At 35.6% G+C, this 16,013-nt stretch overlaps 1 protein-coding gene across 5 annotated transcripts in view; it reads right to left on the reverse strand.

The window, feature by feature from the left end:
* Positions 1 to 16,013, reverse strand: part of LOC117180926 (acetylcholine receptor subunit beta-like 2) — a 562,005-nt gene that overhangs the window by 393,426 nt on the left and 152,566 nt on the right. The gene's annotated exons all lie outside the window — the stretch shown is intronic.

Consider the following 16,013-nt stretch of genomic DNA (forward strand, 5'->3'; position numbering starts at 1 on the left):
TAATAAATGAATAAAATAATAATAAATTGAAAAAGCAGATATTTATAAAATATTTATAAAACTTTTCTGAAGAGTTTAGGTATTTCTATTCAAAAAAAGAGGTTTTAATGTAAGGCTATATTGGAGAGAGCTATAACCGCAAAATTCAATTTCGTCGTTTTACTCCATAAATACTAGCAATAATAGCAATATTAGCAATAATAATTATAAGAATTGGTTCGATGATTACATTTTTCTCATATATTTCCTGCGCATATTTTCCTCCCATCATGCACTTGGCTGCAACCCAGTTCGTAAATAATGGGATAAAAACCAGTCTTTTCCCAATATGTCAAACTAGACATATTGCTCTTATCAGATCATTTGATTGCATTACAATTATGCGTTCAAGACTGATGATATTTACCGAGACACGTCCGTGGAGTCCATTCAAAAAATAAAATCCCAGTCTAACAAAAAATGCCTTCGATATCTTGGGCTTTGACCATCTTAATCCTGAGATATTAATATTTATAGATAAAAACCTTCCTTCCGCAGGTGTTCTCGCGTTGGCCTCGAGGTAAGGCTTAAGCTTCCCTTCATGATTTTGAGGGCTATGTTGGCTGTAGCATTGCTACAGACAGTGTTTTCTATGCTAGGCATGCCGGGAACGAAGAGAAAGGAGAAAAATAGGAACAAAAGAACCCATAATTTATCATGGAGATTATTAAGAGTATATTAAAACGCTTATCGCTTCGCGAAGAATGTCGGGTACCCCTGAAGTTCCCGCTGGGAGCCATAGCATGCAGGAGGGAGGTAATAGTGAGATGCAAGATGAGTAACTGTGGGTGGAAGGTGGGTCAACATGTAATAATAATAACCTTCCTACATACCTGTAACTTGTAGATTTATCCTACGGTTATAATAAGCAAGTCGTGCCCAAGATAAAAAAATATATATTCTTTCAGCACTATCAGCAATATTAGAAAGTTCGCATGTTTAGGTGTCGGCTGCCGAGGAAGACAGTCGGTGGGTAATAGTGTTAGCTATACTCGTGACAGAACATCAGTATGAACGCGGAAAGCTAAATGAGTGAAGTGACGACTTTTGGTGTGGGTGAAGTAATGAGGTTACGTGCTTTACCATTTGTCCCTTTTAATTAATAGAATTCAATTCTAATCGTCTCCTATCTTAAAATGATAAATTTTTTTTGGAACTTGGATTTTCCCCCACCCAATACCGAATTAATATGAACCTTTCTTTGGGGTTGTTTCGATAACCTCATGGCCTAACAGCATTCTTTCCTTATTGGGAAAATAGTTTATATCCTAGTTCTTCTTTCGTTCCTCTGAAGGGATTTGTTTCTCTTAAGGCTTGTAAGAGGACACTGATGAGAGCCTTCTTTCGAAAATTCTCCTGAAATAAATACACGTCTTGTTTTCTTTCTGGGGAGATGTTTCGATAACTCCTTGGCCTCAAAGACCAGTTTTCTTTCAAAATAAAAAGATAAAATAATGCAATGACTCATAAGTTATAGGAAAAGAAAATATGAATTCCTAGTGCTCACTAATTCAATCTTTGAGGACAAATTATAAAATGATGTATCCTTTTTAATGATTTACATTCACATCATGGTCCGTGCCAAGGATTCTCTGGCATACAATCAATTATTGTAAGACTGATGTTTGCCAGAGAATCAAAAAGATTCTTCTTCTTTGAAATTAAATAACCGACTATACCAAAAGATACCACTCCTTATCAAGAAAAGAAACATTCTTGATGGCTCCAAGTTTGCTTAAGTAACTTAGAACCTAAAACTATTTATATCGAGGCTCTGTCTTTGAGAAAACGAAATACGAAAATGTACATTTAATCTAAATAACCGTCTCTTGAAAATAATCTAAAAATGGTTGGGCATGCTTCATATTCGCAGCTAGTCAATAAAAGTTAACTATAAAAATATTTATGAAACGTTAAAATGGCGCCCGAACAGAAACTCGAAGGTCAAAGTGAGTCATAGTATTCCAACGCTTCTCATACGTATTAAGCGTAATATCTGTTCAAAATTCGTCCGTTGTGGTGATGGCATTGTTTGGGACTAATAACGAAGAATAAAATACTTCTTCAGGGTAAAATATCAGTTAATATCAACTAAACTTATCATCGCATGCATTCGTTCCATCATGGGTATTTAGAACTCATACTACCATTAATGTTGTAGTTGTTTTTTTTTGTCGTATAAGAACGGGAAGATATAAACTTCACGACCAATAACAGAAATATAAATACTACAAAAAATTTGGATAATGCTGATATCAAACTTCCGCAAATATTCAATAACCCTGCAGGTTATTCATCCTTATAACGAGGAATCTATAGAGGAAAAAATTATCAGAATACCAAATATGAAGACACCGAGTCGGATATCGAAGATGGTTTAGATATACAAACATAGGAGAACTTAGCTAAGGAATTAAATTCTGTAAAGAAAAATCTTGATAAAGTTATCAAAAAGTAAGCTCGCATAGTAGTTACGGTCAGACAAAATAAGAGCAAAATTGCCAAAATTAACCTAGACGTTAACGTGATCCAAAAAACAGTTTAGAATAGAGTTGGGTGCAAATTATTAAAAAATAAATCAGGACCATGCAATACATGTTGATAAGCGTGTTAGTCATCTGCAACGTAAACTTAAGGAAATTTACTTAACGAATGGAACTTAATAATAAATAAAATTTGCGAGGAAAGGCGTCTAAGGGATTAAGAAAAAAATCAGTCACACTTGGAGAGTACTTTAGAACGTAAGGTAATTTCATGTGAAAAGATGCCATGGTTAAAAAACCTTACTATCCCAAAGTTTCCGGGTAATTTTTAATAAAGAACAATGCAGTTTCTAACGGATTTCGCGGTCTACGTCAGTGCTGTTGACGTTAGTAAAGCGCAGCAGCATTACGTGATTTTGGCTTCCTTGGAGGGCATAGCCAAAAATTGGTGAAATCTTATGTCTTTGCCCTTACACAAATCCTCTGGTTATCGTTATCAAGAACAAGGACGATATACGCCTCTGTTTAGATGCCAGGAAATTTAATAATATATTAGTCGATGATTACGATTGTTCCGAGCCAATGGCCTTTTAGAAACTCAAACACAAAAATATCAATTTCATCTAAATTATAGCCTTGTAAAAATAATCTGAAAGTTTTTGGAAATACTTATTATGCCCATCAAGTAAATAAAAGTCAACTAAAGGAAATAATTATGAAACGTTAAATACCTAAAAGGGCTACTGTCTAGGCAGAACGTCGGAAGCAAGTGGTAAGCAGCAGAACATCAGCTGAGTCTGTGGAAGATGTTACGGCTGGGAGCCCCCAGCCACCCACTTTCACAAGATTAACAAGGCAGTGCATCAACTTCCAAACTTATTACGATGAGTACTTAATGCGCTACCAATACGAATAAGAGTTGGGAGCGATTAAAACTTTTCCTGATGAGATGGCATTTCCCAAAAACTTTTTGTTCAATTTTCCGGACATAAGAAGAGTAACCCAAGACGACCTTCAAGAAAGAAGGCGCCAGATTATAGACGAGCAACTCCTTCCTTAGAAAAACGTAAATGAAAGGAGGTGTGATCAGTAAAATCGACAAGCGGGGGACCGGATCTAGATGATGTAGCAGGACGACTGTATCATGATCGACAGTTGTTAGGCTTGCAGTCGCCTGGACCTTTCCCTGCTTCTGCTGAACTCATTGAAGGGCTGATTTAGGGCAGCGTGCATCTCATGATGTGCTCCACTGATGCCACCTTAGAGTTCGCAGATCAAGAATCATCAAGGACAAACTGTCTACCGATATTTCTAATAATCAACAAGAACCTTCTCCGGTTAGTTGAAGGTTTGAACATCGAGGTACTGTACTTGTTCCTAAAGCAGGATATGAGCTTGATGCAGATGCAGACTCTTGCATATTGCGCTGCGTTCGCGTGGGCCATAATGATGAGCGTAAAACTTAGACTTGAGGCTACTTAAGGCGAGATTAGCAAAATAATAGGTAGAAAAAAAATAAATGGGTACAAAAACGGTTTCTATCGCGGACTTGCCGAGAACAAAAACAAGACTCAAAGCGATTGTGAACCAACAGTAAAGACCAGGCTTCGCCCAATATATAAAGGCACACTACTCTTTTCAGATCACTTCATCAGTAACTTGACTTAGTCCGTGGCTATTATGTATATTATGAAAAACCGGGTTTATCCGAGAAAGAGTTTGAATATATAATGATTCCGTTTATGATGTAGGAATGAGGCCACTACATCGCTCGATAGGTCCGGCTCTTGCGGTCAGCCATGTTGCAGTAACACCCACAATAGAGCTCTCTCAGATGGAGACCAGGGTTCAGTAGGGAGTGGCAACAGGACTAAACTGAGGGTGCGATCAGGCAATGGTCGCTGACAAACGCAAGGATATCGCTTTAAATATTCGATACAACTCAGGAGGGAAATCCTTAACTATTGGCAAGGAAGCTCACCGGCGCGAAGAGAGTATATGCAGAGGTTACATGAACGTTGGCTCAATATGCACCCAAAATATGCTCATAAGACGCCTTAGCATTTAAGAAATCAGGTATCTTTTTTATGCAAAGGGGGATATGAAGCTCTTTTTCAAGAACAAGATCTTGCAAGGAACATACCACCCGTTCCAGCGAGACCACCTTCACAAATAGCCGATAATGCCTACATAAGAACTAGGAGGTCAAAAACCCAACAAAAATTCATTCGCAGGTTCGACAAATTAGCTGAAGCTAATACTGCTGGCCCTTATTTGCTTCCTAAATATAATGATTTCTAGATTCTGAACTATGTAGTTAACGAGAAGCAGGGCTCCCGGCTTAGCGACGATAGAAGTAATAATACTTCAGTACGCCTGAATAACACTCGGAAGCGAATTTCACAGGTTCAGTTTAAAATTAAATCGGCGAGAAAGCTACATAACATCAAATAAAAAGTTCACTCTAAACGTTAGGGAACTTGCTGTATGTTCAACAACATGTCCTATGTCATTGAAACATTCCCCAGAGGCAACTGTTGTAACGTCCAGAGGAGGAGTGTAGACACAGTTCACTACTAACTAACAGAATCTAGTTTGCATATTTACTACTTTCTTTAACGTAGAACAACCCAACCCGCAGTGGTTAGTAGAAGGTTGCAAGGTATCGATCCCTAGAAACGGAGATTTGACAAGTACAAGGAACTAACGTTTGTTTAAACACCAGATACAAGCTATTCATTGGTATCCTCAATAAGAGGAAATTAAAATCTATCAAGTCGGTATAGAGTGGAATAGTTGAACAACGCGGATGCAAGAGAGGACTGACAGACTGTAAAGAGAACCAACTAATAGACAGGTTTATTGTGCAGGATTCCATCAGGTATCGTCGTAATCTGTTAATGATCTTCAAAAACAGTCACATGTATGAAAGAGCGTATGCTCTCATGGTGGACAAGATTTGTCATAACATCTGAAGAAAGTGACTACCAGCTATATCACATATCAAAACGGGATCTTCCAAGGAGACTCACTAAGTCCATACTTTTCTAGATTTTCCTTTTGCCTCTATCTATTGTTCTTTGAGGCTAAAGCTCAGATTACCTATATGGGCCGCCAAACAGAAGAGAATTGAAGGTCAACCACAGTTTATACATGGACGACCTTAAACTATTGACTGCTTCAAAAGAGGATCTTAAAGTCATTGGGGCGGCGTTAAATAGGCACTCTGGAGCAATTTACATAAGCTTGGGACTGGAGAAGTGTGCCTGCATCCATTTACACAAAGAAAGACTAATAAATAAATCATCGCGTGACGATCAGAAATTTCAGCTAATAGGTAAAAATATCACTTTACACCTCAGGAATGGAGAAACATATGAATATCTTGGTATACTGCAAGGGGAAACCCAAGATGGGTCTGTCCAATATGTTCCTCACATCTGCTGGATTGAGATCAGTTAAGACGGCGTTAGAGACACCTCACTTTGCCGTGAGCGCATAATGATGGTACATGTAGGCGAAACAAACTGCCGAATGTGCTAACAAGAGCCACAAACAATTAGACACGTTTTTAATGGATGATCAAGTATGCAAGCCACTGGTACATACATTCCTATATCTTCCGGGAAACGCCCTATTTCAACCCCTAAAAATAAAAAATCATAATAAATGATCCAACAATTAGACCTACAATTGTATGGATTACAATGGTTCGTGGAGCAAAGAATAAAAAATGAGGTTATCATACAAAAAAGTTCAAGCAATAAGTCTATACGTACCTTTATACTATACTATAAATAAGAGTCTGATTTTTCGTCAATTTGATCCCGATTCTGGTTCCAAATTCTGAATACATTCAAAACATTCACGAAAAGACGAACAATAAGAAGTCTTCATAATGGCGAAGCTTTCTCAACGTTGGTTTTTACTTCTACGAAATTGTCTTCTTTCCGTCCGTCCGTTCGTTGCCAAATCAATCAAAAGGTATATAAATTTAAATGATTCTAATTTTTAAACTAAATCTGATTTACAGACCGAATTAAAAAAATCTTCAAAAAACTACACGTGGAATTACAAATGTAATTCGTCTAGTATTTACACGTGTTTTCCGCATGTGAATGTCAAAATAAAATCCTCGTGGCGAGGATATCCTAGTGTTTCTTCACATGTTTTCCGCGATGATTTTCTCAAGGAATAAATGCACCACTCAATCACTCGATTTCGTCGTTGAAATCCTCGTGTTTTTCCATGAGAAATAGATGGTCCACAAAATAAGGTCATCACTTTTTTCTTAAGGAATAAGTGCACCACGAGATGATTGCGTGATGAAAATACAATAAATGGTATAAGATGATAAAAAATCAAAGGATACCAAATTATTTAGAAAATGGATGGGGATAGAGAAGGTGGACCAGAATAGCAAGTCTTAGATTAGGAAACGAAGTAAGGGAGGAGATGTATAGGGAAAAAGAAGATAACAGTAAGTGTAGATATGTGAATGGAAGGAGGAAACATGGGAGCATGCATGGGAAGGATGCAGGAGAGGAATGGAAGATAGAGCAAGCTGACAAGAGAATGTGGTTAATATTCTAAGGGAGGATGGCTTAAGAGAAAAATGAAGGAAGGAGTTGGAGGATGCTAGAGGAGCGGGTGAGAGGAAATGAAAGAATGCATGTGAAAAAAGGCTAATTAGAGGTGTAAAATGTTAAAGAAAAAGAAAACGGAAGTCGCTCAGATTAGAAGCGTGAAGATTGTAAGTAAGGGTAATGTAATAGTATAAGTAGACTAAGATGCGTTTGCGTCCTCATACTCTCTTTCTCTCGCTTGTACTCTCGCTTTCGATCGCTCTCTCACTCGCTTCCTAATAAGTCCTTAATTGCGCTATCGCATGCAATAGAGATAAGGAAATAGATATAAGACTTTACGTAAATAGTTGTAAATAATTGTATATATAGTAAGGATAAGATTTTAAAAATATATAAATGTATAAGCGGAAAGATTGTGAGAAATGGAAGTCATGTAAACCCTGAGGGAACACGTTGTGAATAAAGAATATGTACCCCACAAACCAAGCACATCACTCGATTTCCGCGTAGAATTCCTTGTGTTTTTCCACGAGGATTTTCTCAGGAAATAAGTGCACCACAAACCTAGCACATCACTTGATTTCCGCGTCAGCAAGCTCGTGTTTTTCAATGTGCTTTGCCTCAAGGCTTTTATCAAGGAATGAATGCACTACGATACAATCACGTCACTTGATTTTCTCCTGTTTCTCTGCACGATTTTTGTCAAGGAATAAGTGCGCCATAAAGCAAGCATATCACTCGAATTTCGCGCGGAAATCCTCGTGTTTTTTCACGTGTTGTTTCTCGAGAATTTTTTTAATGAAGTATTTCACAACGCTGCTGAATGCCCCTTCCCCGCATTAATTGAAGTTTCGTTGGACTGTTGTTGTAAGTAGATTCTCGACCCTAGACGTTTTGAGAGACTATTTTGTAAAATATTAGGAGATAATGCAATAGAGCACCATAACTGCGATGTAAAACACGATACGATCGAAAATTTAATCGACAAAGTCTAGATCACTGATGTTAGAAATAGAATTTTGAAGTTAAGAAACAGTCAAGCTACTGTGTAGATCGTATGAGTAACTTTTAGATTGTAAAAATAAGATTGGAAATAAGCAAATTCTGTTTTTGAAAAAAAATAGCAGCAGTTGAAATAAAATGTTTAATAACAAAAGTTTTGTTAAAAAGAATGTGCATTTTTTTAAGCGAGGCATGAAATGGCATGTGTTTTAATTCCAATGCATGTTATGAATTGTAATAGTATGCATTTATGGAAATCATTTACAATTTGAGGGACAAACTCCAGTGCCATCACAATCACCACATAACAGTTGTATTTTTTTTGCATCAATAGTCTGGGATCCGAGGAGGAGAGTGAGCATCCATTTTAGGTCCTGATGATTTGATGATTAATTCTTGCGCAGCATGTTCTACTGATTCCGAATATATCGGGTGCACATAGCGAATTCCGTGTCGTTTTGTTGTTATTTGACATTCTATGTGTTTAGATAAAAAATGTCATATCTCTAAAAATTATTAAAGTTTTGAAAATATTTTTCCATATTCATTTAAAGAAGTGTGATATGCACAAATTTTGTTCATAGTGTATGTTGATTTAATTGATAGTTTTCGAGAAAAACAATAAGATATCTTTTCAATGAAAAGCCATTTCTACAGTAAATTTTTTATCATTTTACAATTTTGTTCTGGAATCATATATAACTCGCTAAGACAAAGATAATTTGTTTTGAAATTTTTTAATTAAGATATTTGTTTATAAAACCCTATTAAGTAGGATCTTTGCGCGTGTGCGCTTGTGCATGAGGTTGCTGTTCAGATTGCAAACCTGCAGCTTCCCGAGCCCCCCTCGCTGCCTGTCCCTTCAATGGTTTTACTAACACTCGCACACACAGATGTGAAAACTTTGTATTTATTTAGAATTTTGTCAAAACTAAACTAATTGCCTTGTTTGAAAAATGTCAAAACCAATTTTATTTTTCTTAGTTAGTTGTGTATAATTCCAGAAAAAAATTGTTAAGTGATAAAAAATATACAGTAGAAATCGTTTTTTATTGAAACGCTATTTTATTTTTTTTCTTGAAAACTATCAATTAAATCAACATACACTACTGACAAAATTTATGCATATCACACTTCTTTAAATGAATATGGAAAAATATTTTCAAAACTTTAATCATTTTTAGAGATATGACATTTTATATCTAAACACACAAAATGTCAAATTACAACAAAACGACCCGGAATTCGTTATGTGCACCCGATATATTCGGAATGAGCAGAACATTCTGCACAAGAATCAATCATCAAATCATCAGGGCCTAAAATAAATGCTCAAGTTCTCTTGGATCCAAGACTACAACATGCGTTATACGTCTTACATTTTTTAAAACTTTTTACCATTATAAAAAAGCTATTTCGATTACTCCGTGACCTTCTAATGAGAATTTTAACGTACAATCCGAATTTCACCAATTTAAAAGTTGATCTTGCTGTTTTTTTTTTCAGTTTTTGGTGCATGATACGGAAGGGATACTATGTTGATATTATGAGGATACTCTGTAGAGTATCCTTTCCGCTCACTCGGTTCGCCAGTGTACACATTAAAAAAATTACTCTCTTGTTTTTTATCTTTATTTCAGACACTGATAATTTTGAATAAGCATCATCTGACTGTTTTCGCTACTATATATTTTTATGAAAATTATGTACAAAGTAATTTTTCTTATAATCGTACGTAATGAGTCATGAAAAAATAAGCTTTAAAGATACAGAGGTTTTGAATAAGTTTCGATAATTTTGCATGATTAAAATTTGTATTTAATAACGAATTTTTAAGGCTACAATTGTCTTAAAAAATATAGAAATCTCTACAACTAACAATTTTTTGGACATCCAAATGTTGTTTAATAGGATTGAAATCTCCTCTTATATTTAACACTAAATTTGAACAATCCTATTTTTTAATCTTATAATGTAAAGGGGTCAAATATTTCTTACGTGAAGTAAGTGTTAGTAGTAATGCAAGTTTGGCACAGGGCATATAAACTCCTGTTTCTAATCTTAAGGTGAACACAGATTTTTAGTATTTGACTTGTATCGATACCTCAAAGATTATTTTCGCAGACTATGATTTGTTCAAGAAATTTACATTGATTGAGCAAAGCATTTTGAGTTTTAAGAATCTTGCATACTGCTTGCATACTGCTTCGTTCGATAAACCAAGCTCTTCAATCGATCTTTGCTCATGTATTCTTGGAATTCTTTTTCTATTTTTATCTAGAATCTAATTCTATTCTTGAAATCTATTCTTGGAGCGTAAGACGCAAGAGAAATATTATTAGTTAACAATTGATCACACTGACGCATAGACAGTTCACGACATATTTGATTTGTTACCCCATTAGCACTTTTGACCATTCTTAGCACTTTTCTATTCTTTGTTTCAAATAACAAAGCTGAATGCGTCCATGTCAGCCTCCAATCTGCAATTGATTTTTCCCCGGGGAAGAAGTTGGTGAACATAGTATGCCATGGCCATTTTTGTGTAGTATCGTTCCGCACCAATCATAATTTTTTTTTACCAAACTTTCCATGTGTTCTGGATCTTAATAACAGTTTGTTCGGATATATGCATCGCTTCCACGAAAAGTGCCCAATGTTTCAAAACCTTTTTATTTGTAACAATTCAAGAATAGACAGGCTAAAGTATAGAATCCAATTTCTCCATTCTTTTGCTTTCCTTTTTCCTCTGTCGATTACAGACCTCTTGAAACACATTGCTTGATGTGGAAATTGTATTCCTTCTAGAAGTTTATCGATTTCTTTCATGTCTGCAGAAGTCAAAACTTGCGTAAGTGGGGACTTGTTTTTGTAGCAAAAATAACCTTTAAATTATTTTCCTATCCCCAATTTAGCAAAGTGCATTTCATCGGGTACAGAACCTGAAATCATTTTGAACTTTTTCAACGTGCTTATTGGTGAAATGTGTCGCACTTCATAAATGTTCTCATCGTCATCCACCTCCTCCTCAATGATAACAGTCGCCTGCTCTTCTTCAGAACAACTGCGATCATCTGGAATGGAACGATCTACATCAGACTGCACTAACTTTGGATCGACGAGATCTGCAGAGGTTGGACCAATTACATTTTCTGAATTTACAGTTCGATCCAGGCATCTAAAAAAATGTTCTTCAGTTCTTACGTCGGGCACACTTTGTGTAATTGTATATTTCACACAAACTCCAGTATTTTGAAAATTGGATACTTAGTCTCCTTTTTTATTACACCAACTACGCACATAGAAACCATTATACTGTCCCTAGCGGACCGAAAGAACGGAAATGATACGCTACAGAGCATCCTTATAGTATCCACATAGTATCCCTTGCGTATTGTGCAACAAGAACTAAAAAACCGGAAAGGTGAGCATTTACCTTAGTGCCATTCGGATTCTACATTAAATTTGCTATCAGAATCTTACGAAGTAATTGCAATAGTTTTTTTTCAGCGTTTAAAAAGAAAAAAAAATACAATACCTGTCGTAAACATAGCCTGAAGGCGACTTCAAGCGCATCTCATTCCAGTAGCAGCATTCTACTTAAGTAACTATGGATGCGCTTGAAGCCGCCTTCATCAGAAGTTATGGCATTTCTTTTTTAATTTTTAAAGCTGCAAAAAAACTATTGCAACTACTTCGTGATATTCTAATGGTAAATTTAAAGCAGAATCCGAATTGCAATAAGTTAAATGCCTATCTTGCTGTTTTTTTCAGTTTTTTTGCATGATACGGAAGGAATACTATGTGGATACTATAAGGGTACGCTGTAGAATATCCTTTCCGTTCATTCTATCCGCCAGGGTTGCACAGAAAAATGCTGGCATTAAATTTGTTGCAGATCAAATTTCATTGGGCTCCCAATGATCATTTGAGAGAGTTTTCAAGTCTCAAATGTATTCCTCCGAACCTAGGTGCCCATGTGGGCATCTAGGGGAAAGTATCATTTGGAGACTGAATTTTCGCTCATGCAGAGTTGTGGAGTTCTGAACCGCGCAGTCAGTCACCTGAATACCTGTCAAAGCAACTATTCGCTTTGCGATATTAGCCTAAATAATTGTTAATAAGGAAACCAATTGAAACAATATTTACCTAATTTTCAAATTTTTTCATTTAATAGGGCTTACCAGTCACTATGAATAAATTTATAACTTCCTAATGCAACATCCAAAAGTTAGGTTAGTTATGCCCGTCGACATTTAAACTAAAGCCGGGATGTATAGAAAAAGTCATGACCGTCTACATATACAATAAGGCATTTTCACTCCAATCACTAGCTCACTTCACTTCGTTGAATGCTGAGGGGATAACAATTGACCAAATGCATGGGAATCGGTTAATTTTTACTCTATTTTTCTAATATCTTCGTAGAAATTAATTTTTCTGTATAAGTGCAATTGATAAATAGTTTTTCTTTTTTAAGGACTATTTAATGCAGTAATAAAATGATAATAATTTTCATTCATGCGTGCATTAGGGCTGAGCGTTGGTTGTCCACCCTTTGAAGCGCGATTGAAAATTACATTGAAAAACAATTCTTGTAATTGAAATAAATAATTATTAAAATATACACAAAAATGTATACAAATTGTGTAACTTTTGATTTCAGATAAGAAAAAAATTTATAACACATATATTTGATAAATAACAGTTTATTTTCATTGAATTTGAAAGACTAATATTTCTCAAAATATTTTTTAATAGATGCATTTTTTTAAATACCATATGCTATTTCAGCAGCTTGATATATAGAAGCTAATTGCAGAATATAATAGTGATAATATTTGAATAATTCTAAAACAAAATTTCTTTTTAAATTAAATGTTTTGTAAAATATAATTTGGTCTTTGGAATTCACTGAAAATAAACTGTTATTAATATAATATATGTGCCGTATTTTTTGCCTGAAATTAAAGTTACACAATTTGTATATATCCTTGTGGATATTTTAATAATTATTTACTTAAGTTACAAGAATTGTTTTTTAATGTAATTTTGAATCGCGCACCAAGTGCGGCCTATGAGCGGTCAGCCCTAACGCAAGCGCAGTAGCTCAGGGTGCCAACATTGGCATCATTGGTGCACAGTATAAACCGGAAAAATAAATCAAATCAGCCGGCAGGAAAAAGTTGGGATATGAAAGCCTCAATTAGGTATTTTCACTTCAATCATCAGCTAACTTCACTTTGTTAAAAGCTGAGGGGGAAAAAGGAATCAAATGCATGGAACAAAACTTTATTTCTGTAATATATTTGTAATTGATCATCATTATTATTTTATTATTTCATTAAATAGTAATTAAAAAATAAAAACTATCTTTTAACTAAATTTATATAGAAAAAAATACCTTTTACGAAGATGTTAGCAAAATAGGGCAAAAATGAACTGAATCTCATACATTTGGTCCCTTATTTTCCCCTCAGCAATCTACGAAGTGAAGTTAGCTGTTTATTGAAGTGAAAATACCTAATAGGCTTTTATCTTATCAGTTTGAATGTTCCCGCCGCTATATTTGAGACATTGCAATGTTCCACGAAACTCCCAATGTTTCATGAAACTTTTCATCAGGCTAAAGTTTCATGCGAATTTACATTCTACTCATCGCGAAAAACAAATTTCTGTTTTTATTATACAATTGTATTTACCTTATCTTCCATGTATGACACTAGCCACTGCAAGATTAGATATCTAAGGTACCTTTAAACTTCCGCACAAAATCTAGTGGAAATTTGTTCGAACGACCAGGCATCAATTTCGATGCAGACGGTCACGATTTAGTTTGTACATCCCGGCTTTGGTGGTTTGAATGTCATATAGTAGGTTTTGACTAACCTGACATTTGTATATTACATCACGCTAAGTACTATTTTTATTCCAAGACTATTTAGTCGCTGGTAAATGGGAGGAAATAAAAAGTTAGGTAATTATTATTATTGAACACCGATTTCGATGTACATTGGAGGATCGGCGATTTTCTGTGTGTGATACCTTGTAATTGGTGCGCGTGCTACTGAATCAACATAACAGCAGATTGCATACGCTTTCACTACACGTTCTTTCACCAAGTATATTGCATGGGATTCCCGACTCAGAAAATTGGTTCACTTCTTCTGTAAAGCCCTTTAAAAGAAGACTTATACATAAAATTACCTGGACTGAGTAAGCGGAAAATGTTTAGCTTTCGAATGATGCAACGCCGCACTATAGGACAAATTATATTTTTCTGGTTTGAAATCTAATATAACGAGAAAGAATAGAGATAACTTGACACACTTAAAAAATATAAAGTTCATATTGCGTGGATAAAAGGAAAATATATAATGATGCCTACATTGCTTATTTCAGAGGTTGAAGTAAGGGGTGAAGTTGAGCATGCCCAAGTGCGAATTGCCGGAGCTGAATATACGGACCAGTGTTGGTCCAATTTGGCAGCTAAAGGTCGGCTAAAGTTATTGGGCCAATTTCGGAATTTTAATCGGTCCCGTGTTGAGCCAGTGCTGGCAGCCTATATTAGCTTTTTATATTTTGATCCTCAGCCGAGCTTGACCCAGTATCAGCACTTTATTGCGCTAAGTCTCACTTTTAGTACGGGGAACCATGTTTCACGAGGATCAGCCAAAGTCTGGCCCAGTGACGGTTAGTTACTGGGCCAAGTGTCACTTTTACTACGGCAAATCATGTTTTATTTAAATCGGCCTAATTTTGAGCCAGTGTTGCTAGCCTATATTAGCTATTTACATTTACCGATCCTCCACCGATGCTTGGCCCAAAATCGGCACTTTATTTCGCCAAGTCTCACTTTTAGCACTTAATAAACAAATCTTACACGAAACATAAAAAAAATTATTGAAAAATGGTCAAAATTCACGATGAAATTTGTTAAGTTCTGTCATTAAAAATTTAAAATGTTTATGAAAAGTTACATTTCCTGTTATTGCAAAAAGTTGTAAAGTAGGCTACAACGGAAAGAAACGAAATATTACGCGAAGAAAAATTGTAATCGATTTAAATTATTTATTTAAAAATTATTGTATTGCTATTCCTGTCAACAGTTCGTGTATTTTCCATTTACACTACGACGCATATTTTGGTCCAATACTGGTACCCAGTGTTGGGCCGACCATGGCAGCCAAACCTTGGCTGCCAAGTGCAGGCCATAGTTATTATTCCGTCATTGGCGCGATAATAACAGCCGAGCTTCGGCAATCGGTTTGCCGACTATGAGCCAAGGTTGGGCCATATGTGACTTCGCACTTGGGTGTTTGAAAAATCACTGACTTTTCGCTTTTCTTTTTGCTGAATCTCAAAGGGAAATCATGATATCTATACTATTTTTATAAATTGTAGTCAATGTAATGCAGATTGAGGAACAAATTATCAGTTTACTATCAACCCCTAAATTAGGGGTTGAAATAAGGGATAAGTGGCTAAAAATCAGAAAATTCGCTAAATTATATTGTAAAGGGGTTTCGTGGATGGTAAAAACGATTCTAATAACCAGTTCTTCAAAATCTTCAACTGTATGGATGGTTTCTCGATACCCGAATAAAAATGCTTCGACTTGAGTTCGACTTAAATTGCCCCCAATCAAGACATGCTGAAGTCGAAAACTTCGACTTGAGCATCTCTCAGTCTTGAGACGGAGCCAGATTCCAATGTATGTTTCGGAGACAAGTTTTGATGCCTTGAAGACAAGTTTTGATGTCTTGAAGACATAAATTTATCTCTTGAGTCGTATTTTTTATGATTTCAACACATGCGGTTTATAACTTCGAGCCCTAACAAAAAGGTTATTTCTAACAGTCATAAAAGCTAATCTTTGTTAATTGGTTAAACAGTCTCGTAT

The sequence above is a fragment of the Belonocnema kinseyi genome, chromosome 9 (genome assembly GCF_010883055.1).
Source record: "Belonocnema kinseyi isolate 2016_QV_RU_SX_M_011 chromosome 9, B_treatae_v1, whole genome shotgun sequence".
NCBI classification, from domain to species: domain Eukaryota; kingdom Metazoa; phylum Arthropoda; class Insecta; order Hymenoptera; family Cynipidae; genus Belonocnema; species Belonocnema kinseyi.